Below are 24,387 nucleotides of genomic sequence, written 5' to 3'. Positions count from 1 at the left end.
GGAGCATAGGTGCACACAACAAAGATTAGCTTTTATTATAACTTGGAACAGATTCGCATGAAAGCCGGATGTTCTCCTGGTGACTTTTCACCTTCATCAGGAAGACTTGTGTTGAGGGTGGTAGCTCTTTCCCACTGCAGATTTGAATGAGAAAGAAGTGGCACTTTTAAGCTGGTCTTCATTCCGTACTTTATTAGTGTTGGTTGACAGCCTTGAGCAATGAGGCTAGCCGAAAGAATGCTAGGGACCAAAATTAATGCAAGAACTTGCCAAGTGTGCAGCCAAGGGAGATGCAACAGGGCAATTTAAAAAGCAGTAGGTTTAAAGCTCTCAGCTACTGCTCAGATTAGCATCACCTTCCATGCAAAATAGTAACAAATAGTTGGGTCATATCAAACTCTTTAGCCATTCTGCCATGTGCAAAAATTAGTCCTATAAACAAAATACATGAATTAGGCTTTGAACATTTTTTTTTGAATGAATGAATTTTACAAGGTGGACACACCGATGGACTCACTACCTAGGTAAATATAGAATATACTAGCACATCACAAAACCTTCTGGTCATTGACCACTTCCCTCCCTAAGTTAACCATTCTTCTAACATGAATCATCATAGATCAGTGTTTCTTACTTTTGAACTTTTTGTAAATAGTGTCATATAGAAATACCTTTTTGTGTCTGGTTTTATTTGCTCAGTATTACATCTGCAAGATTTACCCACGGTTTTCTCTTCATCATTGCTGTGTAATATGAATTATTTTGTAGTTAATATGCCATCTAAATATATCCATTTATTTTAAGTTTGGAATTATTACAAATAATGCTGCTGTGAGCTTCTTTGCACATATTACTTGGTGTACAGACTTCTGAGTATATGCTTATCACTGGAATTGCTGAGTTACAGGGTTGGTGTGTGTTCACCTTTAGTATATGATGCCAGTTTTCCAAGTGTCTGGACCAGTTTAAATTCCAATTAGTTATGTATAAAGTTCCCATTTCTCCATATCTTATCTAATACTTGTTTCTTTTTGTTTTATTTCATCTTTAAAAATTTTAGTTTCCCTCGTTGGTATGAAGTGATATCTCACTGTGGTTTTTATTTTTCTTTCCCAGATTGCTAATGATTTTGAGCAATTTTTCATATATATGAATCAGCCAATTGGATATCACTTTTGTAAAGTGCCTGCTCAAGTCTTTCCCCACTTATTATTGCGTTACCTCTTTTTAAAAAAAATAAATTTTAAGTTCCTTATGTATTCTAGATATAAGTCCTTTGTCTGGTTCATGTATGACAAACATCTTGTCTCAGACCATAGCTTGATTTTCCATTCTCTTAAGAGTGTCTTGATGAACAGTAGTTTTCAAATTTCATATAGGCTAATTTAACAACTTTTTCCTTTATGGATAGTAATGCTTATGCCCTATTCATGAAATCTCATCCTGTTCCAAAATTATTAAAATATTTTATCTTCTAGAAGCTTTATTATTTTACTTTTAACTTTCAGGTCTACAATCCATATAAAATTGATTTTTGTATGTTGTGAAATATACAGGTTAAAATTCATTTCTCTTTTACCCCTATTTATCCAGTGCCATATGTCAAAACAGAATATCCTTTCAGCTCTGCATTACAGTATCCTTGTTATGAATTTTACTTAAATATGTAGGTTTACTTTTGGACTCTTTGTGTCTTAATGGTCACCAATATCAAGCTGTTTTAATTATTAGAGTTTTATAATACATGCTAATATCTAGTACTTGATTTTAACTATAAATCTTCAACATTGTCTTGGCCATTTTTTGCCCTTTGCCTTTCCATATACATTTTATAATTAGATTGTAAATTTCTACACACATTAGGAAAACACCTGCTAGGATTCTGATTTGGGATCACATTGACTCCATTTAGAAAATGACACCTTTGCCAACACTGAGTCTGCTACTCAATGAACATGAATATCCCTCTACTTTTTTAGGTCTTCTTTAATTTCCCTTAGTAAAGTTTCATAGTTTTCTGGATTGTGATCTTGAAAAACTATTTTTAGGTGAAGGGTATCATTTCAAAATTTTGATTTCTAAGTATTTTACTGATCCAAAAATAAAAATGATTTTTGTCATCCTGACCTTATAGCCAATGACCTTGGTAAACTCACTTGCTAAATATCATAGTTTATGAGTGGATTATTTTTTTAATTTTCTATATATGTTGCTTTCTATGTACAATAATAACTTTTTAAAGATTTTTTCCATTTTCCAATCTTTATATCTCTAATATTTTTTCATTCTTTTTTGCAGTAGACCCTCCAGTAAAATGTTGACTAGAAATGACAATAGCTGAAATTCTTGTCTTGTTTTCAAAATCAGAGGGAGATATTTCAGTACTCTACCATTAAACCAGATATTTGCCATGGGTCTTTTGTGTATACCCTTTATCAGTTTCGAGAAGCTCTTTTAAATTAAAAATTTACTGAGGTTTTTTTATTAACATGAATGAGTATTAAATTTTATTAAATTATTTTAATGCATCCATGGAGATGATGATACAATCTTTTGCCCTCATCTATTAAAATTGGGAATTTCACTAATTAATTTTGAAATGTTAAGCCAACCTTGTATACTTTGAATAAAGCCAATTTGGTCATAACATATTATCTTTTCATACATAGAAGAGTTCAAGTTTTTACTATACTAATTAAGACTTCTGTGTTTATTTATGAGGGAGATTATCCTGTAATATCTTTCCAAGTTTTTTTCCTTGTAATTATTTTTTGTAATATCCTTGTCTAGTTTTGATATCAAGGTTATGATATCAATATAAAGCCAATTTAATATTGAGCCTAACGTATGGGATAGGCAATATTTCATATACCTATACACCAGAAGAATTGGTGTTATTTCCTTCTTAAAAGTATGAGTTCATGTTGAAGTCATCTGGACCTAGAGTTATCTTTGAAGGAAGGTTTTTCATTTTGAATTTGATTTCTTTAATGGACATAGAATTGTTCATGGTTTTCTATTTTTTCTACTGTCCATTTGTAAGTTTCTCAAGAAATGTTCCTACTTCTAAATTTTCAAATTTATTGGCATAAATGTCTTCACAATTCATTTTAAAACCCCTTTGAAACTGTAGTGACTTCCCATTTTTCAGTCTTCCTATTGAAAATTTGTGCCTTGTTTTTTTTTCTTGATTAGGCCTTGTCAGGACATGTCTTTTTCAAAAACAACCTTTGGTTTTGTTGGTTTTCTCTACTTTTTGTCTGTTGTCTATTTCATTGATTTCTGCTGTTTATTGTTACATTTATTCAATTTTCTTTGAATTTAATTTCTTCTAGCTTCTTTTGAAATTTTGAGCAATTTTTCATATATACGAATCAGCCAATTGGATATCACTTTTGTAAAGTGCCTGCTCAATATATATAACTACATACTATAATTAACAATTTACAATGGATGCTCAAATAGTTAACCTCAGGTTTCCTTCTTTCTGCACATACACATTTTAAACTACAAATTTCCATTTTAGTTCTATTTTTTCATATACCACAAATTTTGAAACATACTATTTTTATCTGTTTCATTTAAGATACTTTCTAATTCCCAATATGATTTATGTTTGAGTCTTTGATTACTTAGATGTTCATTGCTTAATATTCAAACATTTGAAGATACTCAAGATTTTATAATTTTATTACTGATTTCTAGCTTAATTCTACTTAGTTATGAGAAAATGCCATGTCTCATTTCCATTCTTTGAAATTTGTTGAGACTTGCTTTATGGCCCAGTATTTATAACATATTGGTAAAATATTCCTTGGGCACTTAAAAAGACTATACATTGTGCAGTTTGAAGATGTAGTTTTCATTACATGTCAGTTAAATCAAGTACCTTAAAAGTATTATACAAATATTTTATATCTCTCACATTTTTATCAATTACTGGAAGAGAAGTAGTAAAGTCTTCCACTATTTTTGCACATTTTTCTAATTTTCCTTTGGGTTCTGTCAATTCGGATTTATACATTTTAAGGTTTTGTGTTAGGTGCATACAAATTTAGGATTGTTGTATCTTCCTATTAAACTGACCTGTTTTCATCTCACTTGAATTTGCTTCATCAACAAAAATTTCATCTTTATCTCTAATAGCATGTCTTGGTTTAACAAGTCTCCTTTTTCTAGTAATAGTAGAGTTTTACCAGCTTTTTCTCAGTTAGTGGTTGTAGGTACATACTTCCAAACTTTGTTTTCTTGCATTTAAGTTATGTCTTTGTAGGCAGCATATAGTATTTTTAAATACAGTCTGACAGTTTTTTGTTTTAATTGGAATATTTTGTTTAGATTCTAACATAATTACATATCATAATTAACAATTTACAATAACTATTGATAAATGTAGGTTTATATCTACCTGCAATTATTTGCTTTCTCTTTGTCCCATCTGTCTTTATTCCCCTTTTCTCTGCTTTCTCGACTTCTTTAGCATTTACTGATTACATTTTATTCTAAATCTAATGCTGAGGAAGTTGTACTAAATAAAAAAGTAGGGTCCTGGTATATTCTTTGAGGGGCCCACAGTTAACAGGCTGGTTTCCTTAACTGGCCTGAGACACTGGTATAAGAATGCCCAGGATAAGGGAATAAAAAGAAGGAAACAGACCCTAGAGGAGGAGGATCTGGAATACAATGGGAGTGAGTAACGTATGTGGGAAGATAAAAAACACACTACCAATAACTGTAAATACGTCTAGATATGCCTGTCTGCCTCCTTCCCTTGTTTCCTCTTGGATTCCCCTCATAAACCTGCTTCCCCAAACCCATTAATCCATGGCTTCCTATCTTGTTCTACCTGCTCCGGATTTAACAGACTGACTTGGTCTAGATATTCAGTTCTGACCCACCAACTCCTTCAGACTCTGTTTTAGGCCTCTGTCCAAAGTACCTAGTGCCTCAACTTAGACAAAAGGTACCACTCCTTCATCCCAGCTCCTGTAATACTGCTGGCTCCGACTATAGAGGCTGAGGAAGTGCCAAACCCACACTGGCCAAAACCCACCTGCCAAGCCAGCATTAGAGATCAACTGTGTTCTGATTTCTGCTACAGGCTCATCACAATCACAGGGGAACAAAAGGAACTTTCCTTTACCCCAATCCCACCTTCACATCACATCACACCCATAAGAAAGCAGTGAGGTGAATTTTCCATTCTGCAGGTAAAGCATATTTTGCTCCAAAGGGGAATTAACAGAATTTTGTTTAAAGGCTGTGGACCTAAAGCTACAGAACTGGATTGCCCAGGAGTTCATGGGCCTATTGGTTGAGAGAGACAGAGAGAAAGAGAAAAAGAAATACAGAGAGACAAAGACTCTGAAACTGGGTTGGATGGGTAGAAAAGCTGTCCCCGTTCTGTCCCCGTGAGGCAGTTGTCTTCTGGTGGGGATGGCCTGTGGGCTCCAGGGGACCGAATTCTTGGAGCACAGCTCCAGGCGAAGGCCCAGCAGCACTGCACTGGCTTAGGCGACCACTCTGCAACATGCCCAGAGTGCCCACAGGTGCCCACGGGTGGTAGAGGACCAGCACTGGATAGAGCATCGATGAGCACAAGGAGCCACTTGATAAAGGATGATCATAGTTTTACACTAAGGACCTTGCCGCTGTCCCGTTGCTGGTCTCCTGTAAGTCTTGCAATTCATAATAATCATCATCAAAGTTATGATCAAACCTACTTTCTGAACCCTTGATATGAGATAGGCACTGTTCTAAGCATTTACACATATGGTTTCATTTAATCCTCTACAACCTTCCATGGCAAGACAGGTACTAATATCCCCAGTTTACTAATGAGGAGACTCAGGCACAGAATGGTTAAGTAACTTGTCAAGATCAGGCAGTGAATAAGCGATGGAGCCCCAAGCCCAGAGTCCAGGGGGACAGTGTTGGCTGGTCCTGGACTTCCCTCTGATCCGATGGTGGGAGCTTGGAACAGCCTGTAATTTGATTTTAAAAATACATAACTGCTATGTTTCCCACTCCCAGCTATCAGAGTGAAGTTTTGAACCTTCTGCACCAACCAGCCCTGATGAGAGGTTAGGGCTTTATTTGTCAAATTGGCATCAGTTTGAACATAGCTATTGTGACAGAGGACTGTTCATATGCAGAAGTGTCTCTGGAAAAAATCTCCAAATTCCCCTTTCCTGGAAGATATGAACAAAGGAGGAGACAACTCCCCCAGGGGCAGAGGAAATGTTTTCATTCATCTGAAGGGTCTTGAAGAAAATTCTATGAGGAAAAAAACAAACAATGATCTCAAAAATACCTTAATTTTTATTTGGCCTTTTTTGTTTTCATTTTGAATTCATCCTTTTGGATCAACACAAATTCAACTGCTTTACTACTCAATTGAAAATTTAAGTAAGAACCTTAATATAACTGATAGTCTTTCAAATATCTATTAAGTAGATCCCCTTCATCCACACCAGATACATTCCAAGACTCATCAGAGATGCCCGAAATCATGCAGAATACCAAGATGGATATATCCTATGTTTTTTTATATGTGCATACCTATGATAAAGTTTAACTTATAAATTAGGTGAAGTAAGAGATTAACAACTATAATTACTAATAAAATAAAACAACTAAAATACTATATTGTAATAAAAGTTATGTGAATGTAGTCTCTCTCTCTTATCAAAATATCTCACTGTACCGTACTCACCCTTTTGTGATGATGCAAGATTATAAAATGCCCTTGTGGTAAGATAAATGAGGTGAATGATGTAGACATTGTGATGTGGGCACTGTGACATCCTGTTAGGCTTCTTTCTATGGACCTTCTGGCAATAGTCAGGAGGATCATCAGGAGGCCACAGGCAACTGTAGATAACGAAACCACAGAAAACCGAACTGGGGATAAGAGGGGTCTAGTGTATTTCTATGATTCATACTACTTGATCCCTGGTAAATTTTCCCAACTATTTCGATCAACATTTTTAAGAGGCAGAGAATCAGGCAGACAATAGTGCAAATTAAATGCAATTAGCAATTAATAAAATAAATGGAAAACTTTAACTTCAAGAAGCTTAATCTAAGCAGAGATGCCAGAGAAACACACATCAAAGCACTTAACAAAATGCCCCAGAACAAATCATTGCTGTGCAAAATACATACACTCATGTGAATGATGGCTATTACTGTCACGATTTGATGAACATCCACTATCTGTAGGCACCTAGGTACTTTACATATGCTATGGCAATTAATCTTCCCCTTTCAGATGAGGAAATCAGACCAGAGAACAGAAGGGGTTTGCATATAACCACACAGCTAGCAGGTGACAGAACCAAGTTACAGGCCACATTTGTGACCCCCTCACTCTCACTTTTACTGCTGCCCTTTAAAAGACACACAGAGCAGTGGATTCTCAGATGCCACGGGGGACTGGTAACATCCAAATCCGGGACAGAGATCGAGGTAAGGTCAGCCCAGCCGGGCAGAGCCAGGACAGACTGGCAAAGTAGAGGGGCACCTCTGAGAAAGGGAGGAGACACTGCCACCGGGCAGTAGGGTCAAGGAAAAAAAAACAACCTCGAAATTAAAAGCATAGCAATAATAAAGAAAAACTAGACAGGGAAGGAAGAGGGCATGTTGACCCTTATTTCTACTTCCTTGGTTTCTTCCTCACAAAATCATTTAGGGAATAGAGAGAGAATAATGAAGGAGGGGCGTGAAGGTGGGGGTAAAGGCACTCAATCAGAGATTTTACAAATCACTAAATCAAAAGAGACTGTGAAATTTCCTCCTGGGGAAGCTAACAGTGAGATTAAGTGGCTTAGTCTACTGTACAGGAATCTGGGAAATGCGGCCGCATGGGCTTCTGTCATGATGGCGCAGCAGCAACTTTATGGCTTTACATCACCCAGAGACCTACGGGCACATGCCCTTCTGCAAACCAGCAAGAAAGAACAGTGCCCAGCCTACCACTTTCCCTGCACCATGCTGGTGGATTTCTGGAAGGGGGAGATACTGAAGTTTTACAGAGAGTTTGTTCAGGAAACAGGTTGGAAATGAAAAGGCAGTCAGGCTAATCACACCCACAATTTCTACACTCGGAGCTTGGTTCACCATGGCTAGGGTAGGGAGAAAAAAAAAGGAGCAGGAATTAGGGGTCCTAGTGCTTGCAAAGAAAGAAGGAGAAAGAGGCCTTTTTGTATGGCCCCCAACTTTGGAGGAAAATTGCTATGTGATGAAGGTCAAGAAGCGTCCTTCTCCGCTCCCTCCTTCCAATGTTAACTCTACCCCCAGCAGCACGTGGAATCAGGTGCACAGACCACACAAACTGCTGGTTTTCAGAAATCCACACCCAAACTCCAGAACACTAGAGCGCTGGATAGACATACGTGCAAGCTGTGACCCGCCAGAGTGAACAGTTTACATCAGCAGTCTATAATAAATAATTAATATGGCCCTCGGAGATATAAAGCCAGTGACAGGGTATATCTCCCTCAGCTCTAAATGGAACTCCCGATAACCTACTTTGAACAGTAATGTGTTCACAGTATGTGGGAATTAACTGCTCGGTATAATAAGTACTATTGAATTTCGCATCTCCACACAGATAAAGGGCAACTGCCACCACAAAAACACAGTAACAGTAACTGAGTGATGAAAAAAAAAACCCTGTATTTTTTTTTATTGCAACCTTAGAATGTTATAGGTTCAAATAATCTTAAAGGGTTTAAAAAACAGCAATTAAATCTTTCCATTTCTGTTTTCCAAGACTGCAGCTGAGAAATCGAGGGCCTAAGAGCCATACCGTGCTAGCCTGGCTAATAACGCTCTGTTAAAAATCTCATTAATTCAGTCTGGCCCTTCAGATCAGCCGCTAAATCCTTGTATTGTCACTCATCCTCTGGCCTTTTCAGGATTTTCATAGCCTAACTAGCAGTATCTCCATGGAAACCAAGCAGTCCTGCTTTGCACATCCCGGAACTTTTTGTTCCTGACAAAGCTTGACAAATCGCATGCAGCCTGGCGAGTTTAACACAGCGAACTAAACCCTGACCCACACTTAGAAATGATAAACCCAAGCACATCAGCTTGATTATAAATGATTTCCTTACAAGATACTTAACCAAGCCAGTGAAATGTTGAACCAGACAAGTTTCAAGAACTAGGTGCTGGGGTGGGGGTGGGGGAAAAAGCAGAAAAATAAATAAGTAGATAAGTAAGAACCCCAGGAGTGGGCAGCTGTAGGTTTTGGGGTCTTGTTTTCTGCCTAATTAACTTAAACTGGAAGCAACCCAGAGGTATAAAGAGTTAGGGGCTGCTAGTTCCGTGTCATTCCCAAGACAGAGATGTGCCCTTTCTCCTCCACTCTGAGTCACAAAAAGAAATCCTAAGTCCGTTCACTTGTTTCCCCTGACTCCTGCAGAGGACGGGCTCAGGACTCTTACAGGTGTCTGAGCCTGGTGACCTCTTTCTGGCTGTTCTGTCTGGCTCTCTGGAGCTGAGGTTCACAGCTCTGGGAAACGGGAACGCATCCCTGGCCCTAGAAAGTGAGGCTGGCCTCACTGGGAAGAGAGGCTACATTCCCTCACAAGGGCAACAAAAATGGAGAGGAGAGGGTTGACTGGGGTCCCACTGCTACCTGAAATGCCAGCATCTCCATTCATCGCTACTGTTTACTGGCCAGCCTCCCTTCTCGGGCATCCCTGCAGGTGATGGAGCCAGGTTGGAGATGCTCCCCACAGGGGGCGCTGTTCCCAGGGAGAAGGAGAGAGCTGGGAAGAAGGAAGGAGTGTGCGTAGGACTGGGCAGCCCGGAGCATGCTGACAAGGATGTGGCAGAGAATGCGCACACAAGCCCTCACCTTTGCTGTCTCCCCTTCGCAGGCCTGCCTGAAGGCGGTATCATGTCCTATAAGCTTATCCCTCAGCCTTGGCCAGGCTCGAGCATGACGCCCCGCGAAGTGAGGCAGCTGTGCATTCTGAAGGAGCAAGGGTCCTTTGAGGCCTCCTATTGCTGCCTTACCTGTCAATGAGGAGCTTCCAGAATGCAGGAGGGACAATGACCCTCAGGGGTGACCAGCACGGGAAGGGTCACCATCATCATTAGCCCTTTCAGTCTCCTGTTTTCCCTTCTTCATCTCTGCAACACAACAGGCCCGCGCCCATGATGGGGAACGGCCCCGGGGTGGCAGAGGGGGCCCAGGCAACACCACAAGACTTCCACTTGATTCCGTGTCCTTGGGCGGGGCCTTGACGGCACTTGGCATCACACTAGGGATGTTTAAGGGTCTGAGACAAGGCTTCCTTTTCTGGTTCTTCTTGGTTTTGAGACTGGCAATGTTTTAGAGACACCGTGACACTTGGAGCACTGGGAATGCTTTGCCTTGACAAACCAGACAGAACTAGACTGACCTCTGTGCTGGCAGCAACGGCTAAACCCTCATTACCCAGGCGCGCGCCAGCACAGTGTTCCTGGGTGTTTACAATGACTAGTTCCGGACACATTGTGCAGGTTCCACAAATATTTGCTGATTAACTGAATTGATGCCTGTAAGATCCCTCACTTCCCTCTGACTCTTCAAAGCAAGAGTAAATGAGGCATAGTCTCATTTCAGCCTTCAGTGAACTTGACTGCACTCTTTGCCTTTGGAAGTTGAGAATTCATACAGTAATAATAATAATAATAATAATAATAATAATAATAATAATAATAATAATAATAATAACATAGCAGCTAGCTCTTGTCAAGTTCTCACTCTCTAATTCCAGGCATTTTTCTGAGTGTCAAATATTAGCTAATCCTCATAACTATCATTTGAGAAAAATGATACTATTAACTTCATTTTATCAATGAAAATACTGAGACACAGAGAGTTTAACTAAGTTGGGTTGACTCACATAGTGTGACTCACAGAGCTGATTAGTGGAGAACTGGGCTTTGATGCCAGCAAACATGTCACCAATCCCCTTTGCTGTCTTGTTATGCTATGAATGTTAAGTGCTTCAAATCAGAATAATCAGTTAATTGTTAATAACTAATAATTACTAAATATTTGCTGTATGCTCAGGCACCATTCTAACTTCACATGCATCACCCTTTACATGCATTCATCTTTTACTACAGCTCTTTGGGGCTGTACTATGAGGCAGATACTATTACTGGCATTTCACAGATGAGGAAACTGAGGCCCAGAGAGGTGAAGGAATCGACCCAAGTCCTATAACTAGTAAGTGACAGAGCAGATCCAAACCCAAGCAGCATGGTTCCAGAAGCTTGTCAGTCAGGACCCCTGTTTCTGTGGTCATTCCAGGCAAAACAGAATAATATTCCATGGAATCATTGTTCCAGGCAAGCACTGGCTTCTTGAATGTCTCCCCTCAGCCCATCAGACAAGCCTGTTTATGATATTTTTCTTTCCAAGACTTCCTTTCAGACTGCCTTTTCAGAGGTGTCCAAAACAAGCTGGGGCCCAGGAGCAGGCCTGTGAAAAGGGCTGCCCTCTCCCCTGGTCCTAAGAGGTCATCCCTGAGCAGGCACAGCCTCCCCACTCCCCTGCTCCAGGAATTCAGGCTCAGAAAGGTGCCACTGCACTGCTTGCATGTGGGACTGTCAGTGAGTTCAGCCCAGTCTAGATCTTGGCACAGACTCTGGGAGATCAGACAGTGCTCGATGGATAGAGGGACACTGCCAATGCTCAGGGACCTAAAATTAGACCTACCAGCTGTGTTTAGGCTTTGCAGGCACGTGCATGTCTGCTCCATGCCGGAGTATGCCGGGTGTTGAAATATATATGAAACCTGCTTTCTGAAGTATAGGGAAAGCATGAAATTCTTGTACCTTTTCTTTTATTGATCATTTCTCTTCTGAGGCCCTAACTTCTTTACTCCCTGGGAATGACATTTCCCCCCACCACCACTACCATTTTCCCCTGTAGGCTGCTGCCTCTGAAGAGCATGCCAACGCTCACCCTTAAAAAGCCCAGCCAGGCGCCCTGGACCCTGAGTGCACATGTGATTCTTATGCTCAGTCAGGCTCTCTGCTTCCCCAGCCCTCTTCTGGAACATGCAGCCTGCTAGATCTAGCAAATGGGGCCTGAGGCTGAGCCCAAGGTAGACCAAGAGCTGGATCTTGGCCTGGGAGTGGATAGGACTGGTGTGTGGCCATGGGATGTGAAGTAGGGAGAACCTGGGGTCCATGTCCCAGGTGAGGGCCAGCCACTACTAAGGGTCTAGAGAGAAGGCAGGGAACCTATCTGAGCCCATAGCACAAACAGTACAGACTGGGTGGCTTAAAAACAGCAGGCATTTATCTCTCATAGTCCTGGAGGCTGGAAGTCCAAGATAAGGCTCTGGCAGATCTGGTGTCTGGTGAGAACTCTTTGTGCTGTATCTTCACATGGTGGAAGAGGTGAGGTCTCTCGCTGGAGGCTCTCCTAAAGGCACCAATCCCATTCATAAGGCATCCACCCTCATAACCTCATCACTTCCCAAAGTCCCCACCTCCTGATACCATCGAGGGGGGGTTGGTGGTGGTGGTGGTGGTGAGGATTTCAACGCATGAATTTGAAGGGGATGCAAACATTCAGTCCATACCCGCACCCAAAACAAAAGGGTTACCAAGAGGTAACTGGCAAGATGGAGCTGTGGTTAGCAGACAGTGCCTAGAATTGTTCCCAGAGTCTTTGACCCAGGAGAGTGAGGACTTTCCAGAGCAGCACGCTCCAGCAGAACCCCCTGGGATAACGGGGGTTACCATAGCTGTGGCTATGCTACCCAGCGAGGTAGCCCTTAGCCACATGGGGCACTTAAGGACTTGCAATGTGGCTGGTGAGACTAAGAACTGAATTTTAATAATTTTAAATTGAATTGTAAATGGCCACATAAGGCTATAGGCAACGGTATGGAAGGAGCCCGGCCAGTATACACATGACAAACCACAGATGAGAATCAAAGCCTGGGGCAACTTCGGTTTTCCATTCCAACTCCCTGTCTCCATGCAAGGCCACCCTACATCACTCCACATGTGGCTGGCTTTCTAGCCCCTTGCCTGATGCCCTTGTGGAAGAAGTGCCCAGTTTCCCTCTGTAGCCCTTTTCAGAACAAAATAGCCCTTTACAGCAATGGAATTCCACCACAGCCTGCCGAGGTTTGACCTGTTTAGTAGAAGCCCATTTTCCTTCACACAGCCACCTCTCCCCCAAGCAGCCCTTCCTGCCTGCGGCAATATTCTCATTTTGGCACCATGCCCATTCTCCTCTCTCAGCTCTCCATTTCTCAAACTCATCATGCTGCCAGTCTATTCCCAGACTTGATCACCTCTCCCCTGGACCACTGCAGCCTCCTGACTCACTTCTCTGCCCAATGCTGGTCTCTTACAATCATTTGTCCTCACAGCAGTGCAAACGATCTTTTAAAGATATGAATTGGAACCACTTGTTCCTAAGTGTTAAATCATTTCAAGGCTGCCCAGTGCATGATTCAGTTCCTGCTTACCTCTCCACCTCACCTCATACTGCTCTGCCTGTCACCCCCCCTCAGTTCTCCATTATGTCACTCTGGGCACTCAATACTCGGTAAATCTCTGAGGAGAGGGGCCTGTCTGTTGTGTTCATGGCTGGGCACATAGTGCCTTGCATATAGAAGGTACTTAGTAAGAATTTATCAAATGAATGGTGAGTGAATACTGGACTGGCACACCAAGGCCATGATAGGTATGCACCATTACTAATATTTCACTAATAGTTACATTCTAGTCAATGCCATCAAAGTACTCAATGTTCTTAAGAGACATTTTTGCATTGATCCTGAAATTAAATGAAATATGTGCACCTTAAGAGCTGAGCCATAAACCAGGAAAGAGACTATATATCTCATGCCTGTGACGCCCCCTCCCGCAACATAGTATCTTGGGCTTGGGTTTCAAAATGTACCAGATAGCCCTTCCCCTGCTATATCTACAACAGGTACATGCCATTTTGAAACCAAAGTCTTCATAGAGAAAGTAGAATTTAGGGTGTGTACCAAGATCTCAAGTGAACTTATTAAACCTTATACAATTTTCTTTGTAAAATAATACAATAGAGATAGCATAATAAATAAGTAGGTTATAGCTAGTATTTATCAGTCCTTAAATTAAGAATATGGTCTAAGGACAATGTTTATTTATCTTTCCTCACTCACTCCAAACTCTTCAGAAGTTTCGTGTCCCATAGTTTGAACGATACTCTTACTATGAAGAGGTTTTCATGTTTCATTTCTATCCAAATACTTTGTGTCTTTCCATTCTTGACAATGTGGGTGTCACCAGCCATTTCCTGTCCCCTGGGCTCACTGTGGTTGCAAAGAGAGATTCATCTGTTTGTTCAAGGAAGACACATCTTTGGAAAGCCTTTAATTAATTAATAAAATCTCATGGTTCCACCGGGGACTTTCGAAACCTTCCTTGGGATACAGTGTTATACACCTTAAGTTCTGTGCTTGATAACCAGACAAATGAAGGGAACACTACCACACTAGCAGCACGCAGGGTCACAGCTGCGAGGACACCGGGAGACCTTACCTTGGGCAATCAATCTAGAAGAACTGTTCACAGGGCCCTACAAGAGGCTTCTAGGGCATGTGGGGAGGTTTGTGTGGGGGGTGCTACTGAAGGTCCCGTGGCCACTACTCGGGCAATCCTGCCATGCCACTGACATTCAGGTGCCATTGCAGATGGGAACACATCCGCACACAGGTGCTGGTGTTAGCTGAGGAAATCTGGACCCCGTGTTCAGCTCGTGTTGAGTGCCAGATGAACACTATCTTTTATGAGTTAGCATGCTCCTGTGTCGTTCTCCCAGTGACATCTTTCAAAGGCTTGTAGGAATAGAAATACAGAATTATTTATGACTTGGGTTAAGGAGCCTATGTTTTGATTACTCAAAAAGAGAAAAATCAGAAAACGGCATCCTACATGGAGAGTGGGTTGTTTCTTCTGTTTTGCTCAACCAGTTCTAATGAACTCCTATAGGTGTGAATGAACTTTAGGGGTTCCCCAAATTTGATTTAGGTGCACCTGGCCATGGATAAGCTTCCACATGTGGATCTCAAAGTATGCACTACAAGAGGTTTTCTCTGAGGCTGTAATCTTCCCTGCATAGCATTACTCGCTTCCTGTCCCACCGAGGGTCTAAGATCCATGCCCCAACCATTCTCTGCCTCTAATGCCCTCAGAGTCCTTCTCTCCCTGCCCGTCTATGAATCCTGCTCAGCAGACCCACCGTTACCCCAATGTAACCAGCCACCACTCTTGTGCCTGTTGAGCACTGCTGAGCTCCCCCTGGGCCTGCACCCCTCCCTCCCTCCAGATGGCGGCTCCTCCAGCTATTCGTGTTTGCAGCCCTTGTCTCTCCCCTGCCTCCATCCCCATAGCCTGCACACATGCTCACGGCCCTCCCTTTTTAAGAAAAAGTCAACTTTCCATTAGCTACAGCCTTCCCTTCCACCCTCTCTCTCCTTCCCTGACCACCCAGGCCCATAGGAACATTAGTCTATATTTCATCTCCCCATCTTTAACCATGACATAGTCCCAACACACTCCATGGAACCCACCTTGCTCAAACAAAGGACATTAGTGATGACCTTTACATTATCAATTCAGCAGAATTTCTCTTTAGGGCACATTTTACTTTCTCTTTCTGAACTATTTGGCTCAGATGACTACCCACCCACATTACACATACCCATTTCTTAAAAAATGAAATTCTTCCTTTCTTTATATTCTTTTAAAATTTTGACTTTCATAAGTGCTCTTTTCTGAAATGGCCTTCAGACTCTTGATTCCAGGGAATCCCTGCCTCATCTTTTCATATCCAATTCAAGGGCCATATCCTAGTGAATTCTTTCTCAATCAAAATGCCACTCCCTCCTTCCTATCACTCAGTAGAGACTGTCTTAGAGTTCCCATAACATATTACTGGCTGCACCTGTAAGCCTTTTAATGGAAACAATTGGAGAATCCTTCCCAGTCTACATGTTGTCAAATGCAAAGAAACTAAAATAATTGCACCCAAGATAAAAAAGATCCATCTCAGGGCTGGTTTTTTCTTACAGTTTGTTGATTTGCATCTCCTGATCTAAAGGACCATGTGAAGGACAGTTTGGAATAGACATGGTGTCATTCAAAAGGTGAAACCTAGCAGTCCAACAGATCAGCTCAGTGTTGCTAACATTTTATCTGACAAGTCAAGAGGAGTATTTCCTGAGGTGTGTGCCATGATAAATAAATAAATAAATAGATAGATAGATAAATAAATAAATGCCATGTATATAAACAAGTATAATTTTTTAAAAGACAGTTGTGAAAAAATATTTTAGAATACACAGGCTAAAACAAAATAACAGAGGTATTTACCTCTGCCACAAGCCCTTATGCATCTGGACTGTACTTGTCCCCACACCACTCTGACTGCCGAGAGGGCTTGGAACTGAATGAGTTACAGTAAAGTTCAGGCTCAGTTTGGAGGCGACTTTCATACTCTAGATTTATCTCTTTTGGAAAGACTTGTTAAAGAAAATATGTTGGTAGAGTTCTACTTTGTGTGTGTGCATGTGTGTGGGCAAGAAATTTGTTTATTGAGGCAAAAATGGATTATATTTTATAATTCAATAAAAATTTATGGATAATGAGGATAATTTAAGCATATTAAATCCATGTATTTTCATCATCTGTAGCCCAGTTCCTCACCGCACTGCAGCTTCCAAATCAGAGCACAGTCTGGCAGGCTTGCCCAGGTCTCTTCTACACAATGAAAAGTTACTCCGGCCTATGACTGCCAGGCAGGAGGCTCATCACCCTAGGGAAGAAGGAGAACATGGCACAAAAGGAATTCTAGACAGAAGTGAGAATGCTGTCCTATCCCCCTGTGGAGTGTGGAAGAAGAGAAGCAGAGGTACTAGAGCAAATGGTCAGGGGTAAGTGTCCTGAGCCTCCAGCCAGCCAGAGCTGGTAATAAAACCCAAAGGAGGCAGTCCAGTTCCCCGTCTTTGGAACTCCGCAAGCGTTCATCCCGTGGAATGAGCCCGTGGCAACACGAGCCTGCTGCACCCACGTTCACAAAGACCGTGTGGTGCTGTTAGCATGAAAGCCTGAGGCAGCACTCCCGAGCCTCCGTGGTGCTCATGGCCATGGAAGGGTCTGGAAGTTTTCCCTACTTGGAACAAGAAAGGTAGCCAAAGAAGCTGACTGACACTCTACCAGGAAGGCTGCTGTCACCAGGGCAGAACTTCCAGGCCAGGGACTGACCAGGAATAACAACCTGACCCAGGAAGAGGTCTGCCTTGTTGGTGGGAGCTTAAATGGCCTGAACCAGTCACTCACAGAGTCTTCATCAGCAGAGACCAGATAAGCCCAGCCCTACCTGGCTCCTCAAAGAAATCTGGGGTACTCCAAAGATACCACCCCAACCCAGGACCCCCGTCCTTCACCAATGAGGTCACATGAGCTCCTGGTCTATACACCAGACACCTTGGAAAGAAGAGGGGGAGAAGATAGAGCAGCCCAAACGATAGATTACTTATCTATTGCTGGGTAACAAATTACTCCAAAATTTAGAGGCTTAAAAAACTATAAATTTTTATTCTCTCCCATAGTTTCTGTGAGTCAGGAATTTGAGAGTGGTTTAGCTGGATCGTTCTGGCTTGGGGGTCTCTCATGAGGCTGCAGCCAAGATGTTGGCCAGAGTGACAGTTTTCTGAGGGTTAGACTGGGGTAGGAGAATCCACTTTGAAGGTGGCTCATCCACTTGTGTGCTGAGTTGGTAGTGGTTGTTGACAGGAAGCCACTGTTTCTTAGGATATTCATGACATGGTGCCTGGCTTCCTCCTGAAAAAGTGATTCAAAACATCCAAGCAGCACTGTGTGAAGTGGCTTAGCCTCAGAGTCACACACTTGGACTTCCACCATATCCTACTGGTCCCTGAGAACAGCTCTGATGTAAGGCGGAAGGGACCACGCAGGAGCGGGACTACCAGAAGGCAGGGATCCTGGGCCATCTGGAAAACTGGCTCCCACGGCGACGGGTTTGTTCTTGAATTGAATGAATAATCACCAGAAAAATGATTCATCACAGAAGACTGGGAAGTTCCAGGTCCGAATTTCTTATGACGAGACTATTATACCTTGAACTAGGAAACTTCCCATTTTTTGTAGTCTCTCCATCATGTTGAGAAGCAAAGTTGAACACCACTAATTTGGAAATTCAAAAAAATTTTTATGTTTGTCCAGTGCTGAATTTTGATGATTTGAGTAAACATTTTGCAGTTGTTTATTTGAGTTAAGTTCCATATTTGACAAATGTGTGTAGTACTTTCTAGTTTGGGGTTCATGATTTCTTTCAGTTCATGTCTCATAGGCTTAGTTCTTGATTACTCTTCTTAAAAATGAATAAAGTACTTGATCTTTCCCTTAAGGAATTTATACACGGGATAAGAAGAGAAAAAGCAGAGAGAAAAGTCTAATGTCGCAAAGACTCACCCCAGAGCAGGACTCGCTGTCGGAGGTGGAGAGAGTCAGTGACAACTCTCCCAGAGGGCCAGCGGCCTTCAGACCCAGGTGACAAGCAGGTCCTCCTATGTTCATGGCCTCACGCACCAAGGGGGAAATTTCAAATTCCTCACCCTTCCTAAGCACCAGACAGCCCAAACCCTATCACACTGGGATCCTGCTCCTTACTGGGAAAGGGGGAAAAACAAATCACCTCCCTCCTGAGAAGCATCTCAGATGACAGCCCTACCCCGTGGCTGCTGGAGGGCAGGAAAATGTCCGCAGGACCTGGAGGCTTCAGAATATGTTTTCCTGCAACAGGATTCTAACAACGCAGCAGAGCTCAGGTTTCCAGTGTAATTGAAACCTTTGGTGTTAATTGGAGAAGGGGATGGGATGGAGGAGGCAGGAAACAGGAAAGCTTTTCCTGCCATTGCTGGAAAAGTTCCTGCTGTGGTTTTGTGGAAACAAATAGCTCAGTGTTTCACCCTGGACCTGAAGCAGGGAAGGGGAGGGGGGTGCTGATGAGGGAGGAGGACCTGCTGTGTTCAGCCTGGTTTTTGGGTTGGCCAGGGGCAGATGGCTCAGCTTGGGGTGCTGGGAAAGGAATTCCTAAATGCTTACTATTTCAAAACCTGCAGCTTTGCACCCAAGCACCCAGAGGCCCCAGCTTCATGCACGTGTTAGGAATTCGTCAATCCGTTGAATCACAGTTTTCCAGAGCAAGTGGCATATCCACATAGACAATAAATAGTGTTCAGTGATGATGAAAGGAAATGATGGAGTCTTTTTTTTATATAATAGTATCATTGCTACACCATAGGACGAGTAGAGTCGTCCAGCAGACACAAGTGAGAATGAAAAATAAAATATCCCATTTAGTGTTCATTTGTTTTCAACTCCCACCATTGGTCTTTGGGTTATAATCCTCCCTCTGCTCTTTCTCTCCTTCCCCGTGAGTCCTAGAGGCCTGGGGCTCACACTGGAAGATGCCAGGACCATTGGTTCAGAGAAACTTCCAGAATACCCAGGGAAGAGTGGAAGATCCAGGACACCTAAAGCTGGCTTCCCAGAGGGCCGGCGGCCTTCAGACCCGGTGTTCCGGAGTCCTCCCCCAGTGCCCAGCATAGTGACGGCTACGGCCTTTGCGCCTTATTCCTAAACAGGACTGTGCCTCAGTTTTCACACAATTTGACCAATGTTATAGGGCTGTAACGTTTTAATGAAAACATGCCTGAAAAGTACCCAGCACAGCACCTAGAATGAAAACTGTCACTTCTCTCCCTTGCATAATCGGTAATGTAAGGAAACATGTGCCTTGCAAATGTATGAGGATTCAGTGAAAAACATAGAAAAGCATCAAGTCTTGTATCTGATACATGGAAGATTTAACAGGATGAACTTGAGAAATAATAATAATACCACAGTGTTTATACAATGTTTATTATTTAAATAATGTAACGGTATATAAATAAAATCACAATGTAAATGTAGATCACTCTGTAACTTCAGAAAGGAACATATATACATGTATTTTTTGCTCTTATTTCTGCGCTCTGCCCTCCCCCACCCCTGTCCTCACTGATGCATCTTTGTGAGTCTGTGAGATCTTGAGTTCTGGACTTTTTGCCCCAAGGGGAGTCAATAGATTTTCATGTTTCAGAGGCTGTGCTTAAAGATAACTGACAGCTAGACTGCTGCTTAGCAAGTGAAGGCTCAGCTAGGGGAGTTAATTTTCATGCTGAATAGGCAGACAGGGCTGACCCTAAAGATAAATATCCAGAGGCTGGGAAGGGAGTGAGGAGTGGAAAGGGAGAGGCAAAGTCCTGTCAAAGGTGGCAGACTGGGGCTTTGCTCTGTGTCAGCACCTGGAAGGCAACAAGCTTTTGTGTGGCGTCAGCTGGGTGGCTGCCCAGGAGAAGCTGCCTTTGTGCCTCATGGTGTGGGCCGCCTCCCGGAGGTCTCTGTGGTGTCAGAGCTTTGCTTAAGTGACATGAAGCAGCAACGCTGAACAGTAGACAAGCATCAATGCCAACAGTGATCCCTGCAGACAAGAAGCAAGTCTCCCTGTTCCTTGCCTCCCCTTTCGGTCCATTTCCACTCCATCCTAGAACCCTGGGACCAGAAGAACAAATGTCCAGCAGCATGAAAACTTCCATGACAAAATGAGTCAACATGAGACAGAGCTTTGGTATTTCTGGTGGGCTACAGGTGCGGGGCTGAGCGGCCTGACTTCTTGCTCCCCCTAGTCAGTCCTGCCCTTGGTCCTGTTCCCAAGGTGTCTCAGGTGCATGAGGCCCAGTGTTCCCTGGGCCTGATGTGACATTGGCCCCTGTGATGGCTAGTTCTATATTTCAGTGTGACTAGGCATGGGACGCAGGTCAAACATTTTTCTGGGTGTTTATGTGAGTGTGTTTGGAATGAGATTTGAGCTTGAGTTGGTAGACCGGGTAAAGCAGATTGCTCTCCACGATGTGCGTGGGCCTCATCCAGTCACCTGATGATAGAATGAAAAGGTGGAACTTCCTCTGTAAGAGAAAATTCTTCTGGCCTGACTGCCTTCAAACTGGGACATGGGCTTTTTTTCTGTCTTCATATTAAAATTGAAACTGTCTCTTCCTGGGGCTTGAGCCTGCTGGTCTTTGGACTGGAACTCCACCACTGACTTGGTTTGAGCTTGCCAACTCACCCTGAAGACCTTGGGGCCTGCCCACCTCCATATTTCATGAGCCATTTCCTTCTAATCTCTCTCTTTCTCTTTGTCTCCCCCTCTCCCCTCCCTCCCTCCCTCTCTCCCCAACCCCACTCTTCTCCCCTTCTCTCTCGCTCTCTGGTTCTGGTTCTCTGGAGATCCTTGGGTAACACATCCCTCTTCATCAGATGTTCTCCTTCCACAGGACGGAACATATCTCAGTAATACAATGCCAGGAAACACTTCAGAGAGTAGCCTGAACTTTAGATCAACTGTTTGAAATTACATCTCTGGTTCCAGGCCTGTAGTTTTTGTGCCAAATCCTAAGAATAAGATAAATGAGAGCAAGAGGGGGAAGAAAATGGTATGCAAGGCCTTGATTGATGTGGAACCTCCCAAGGAACTCCTGCGTGGGTCGTGCTTTGTCCAGATACTTGTAGTCCTCGTTTGTTTTTGTACTTAGGGGCTGCTTCTATTTATATACGTTACGTTTCCAAAAAATCAAAGGGGTAATCCGTGGCTAGAAACACAAAGATCACCACAAAGCTAGACAGTTCATCAAGTGAGCAAGATGAATTTTATTTAGCTCCTTTTGAAGCACATAAAACAAGATGTTTGGAGCAGAAATGGGGCCTCATTTCCACAGAAAGGCCCATGTGCCTTTGAGCTCTCAGGCTGGGAAGCATTTAGCCTCCTTCGAAGCCTCGGTGCTTCTGTTATTAGATTTGTCTCAAGCTTGTTGAAAAGTATTTATTGGAGGCCTTCTTGATCCTTCTTCTGTCTGATATGTCATAACTTTTATGACGTAGAAATAACGAAAATGAAGAAGCAGAGACAACTCAGAGATTATTTGCCAGTTCTCCCAAGACTGCCGGTCATTTACACGAAGAGCAGGCTGGATAATTTATGGAAGTAGAGCTAGTCTGTGGGAGTGAAATAAAGCCCTGTGCTGTGCAGCAGTCATAATGAACAAAATAAATTCCATCGTTATGCAGATGCTCCACGAGGCTGTCACTGTGCCGAGGAAAATTTACTCCCTGTCTCTGATGCGCAAGACAAACAATTCCATGAGATGAAAAACAACACAGAAGAAAAAAGTAGAACCTGGCTCTCTGTCTTCTCTTGGAAGTGTTACTCTACGGGTGGAGCGGTGGAGCGATGCACTTTGATAACAATAGTGCCCAACGAGCCATTTTTTTCCTGCAACAGTAGACAGGGAAACTCCTTTTTAGCCTAGTCTTTTGACCTGGAAACATCTACTGAACCCCGGGAAACAAGAAAGGATTATCCACTTGATTGTTTTGAGAGACAGGGTCTATGTAGCTTCAAGAGAAGCTAAATAAAATACTGGTTGCTTTGTAGAAACCAGAGATTTTTTTTTTCCATTCCCCTCAACTTGTATGACTTGCCTGTCCCTTCAAAATAAATCCAGAAATCATTCTCTCTGGTGTTTACCAGGGCCAGCAACGGCAATTGCTGCCAAAAATCTCAGGTTCCTGATGGAATCCCCGAGGAGCAATCTCCCCTCACCTCTGTGTCTGCTTTGCTAAAATTCAGAAACTGCTGTGGTTCCTTATACAGTGCCAAGGAGGTGTATTTGCAGGTCTCCAAGCTACCTACAATTACTTGTCTTGGCTGTGATCTGTACTGTACTCAGTCCCAGTGGTAATTTCACCATAAACCACGTCTCTCTCCCTTTATTTTATTTTATTTGGAGGGAGGGGCTCCTCACCAGGAATTACTTTCTCATCAGATGGCTTTGTCATGACCACCAATGTGCTTGGCTATAGAAACTCTTTAATGGATCAAAGTAGTTGGTCTATGGCTATTGCTAATCCAGCCCTGTGGATGTCCCCCGACAATTCCATCGGCCAGATTCCCCACCTTCTGGAGCGCACCTGATTTGTCCCCCAAACTGTATGTGTTGGAACCATTTCTTGGCTTCACTCTCTCTTTTTTAATGATCCTACTGAAAAGCAGAAGTGAATGTTAATTTCTCTACAAAACATTTCTGGGGGCCTGAAGAAGATTGCTTAGTTTTCCCTTTCTGGATTTTCAGGAAATCATACCAAGCAGTGAGAAGATAGAGACAATCTATCACTGCTCAGAAGTAAAATAATCTACACCAGAACCTTCACTACAACAAATTATCCAACTGAAATTGCTAGGAGGGAAAGTGAAATGTCTTCTCTTCTCACATTTCCTAAAACAAAAAGAATCACATTAGGCAATGAGCCAGTAGTGGGCCTAGCCTGGTGACCCGTTACTAGAAGCCAAATAACTTCAACCCAGCAGCTTTATTTAGCTTGGGCTTCTCTCTTGGTTTCTGCATAAATTCACTATAAAATCATAAAGCAAAACATAAAAAGAGAATGGCAACGGTAAAGTAGCTATGCCACAAACTCCACAACGATTATATATTCTATCTAGGGCATACTTAACTCTCTAATTGCTAATTGTAATTTAAATGAAAACATGTGTTTCTTGTTAAATTCATCAACTACATTTTTAAGTGCTACTGAGGAGATCTGTGATTAAGGCTGTCTGCACACCTCAGGGTTTTGACAACCACAGCGCTCAGGCAGCTACTGGGATGCCACCTGAAGTTGGAGGTTCTTCATGTGTGTGTCACTTTCCAGGCCAGATAACTGGGCAGGATGGAGAGGGGGGCATCCGGGAGGAATCGCTCAGCTGGGATTCTTTGCGTGTTGTGTGCTGCTATCTGCCACGTGTGCAATTGTTCAAACCCTGAGAAGTTCATCCGGATCCGATCCAGCCCTATTTGGAATCTAGCCCTTTGCCTGCTAAAGATACTCTGTGGAGTTAGGAAATTCTGACCAACTGGGGCAACCTCTCGGCGAAGGAGCTGGTTAGCTCAGCAACTCCCCTGTTCTCATGCATGCTCTCTATCTCCCACGAGCAGAAGAAAGCCAGTAAATGAGGTGATGCTTGTGAAGATCAGCATGTTAGAACTTAATACAGCTGTCTGGAACCAAGCAGTTGCTCAGCAAACATTATTCATTCTCTTACCTGATAAGCACAAATTTCATATTAAGAATTAAAAGGAAAGTAAAGAGCTCCTTCATTCATCTTTGTTTAGAGAAAAGCCAGTCTTAAATCATAAAAGTCTGGACTAGAGAACAGTTTTTAAGAGCAACATTGCTATT

The sequence above is a fragment of the Manis pentadactyla genome, chromosome 16 (genome assembly GCF_030020395.1).
Source record: "Manis pentadactyla isolate mManPen7 chromosome 16, mManPen7.hap1, whole genome shotgun sequence".
NCBI classification, from domain to species: domain Eukaryota; kingdom Metazoa; phylum Chordata; class Mammalia; order Pholidota; family Manidae; genus Manis; species Manis pentadactyla.
Note: the sequence above shows the minus strand (reverse complement) of the source record.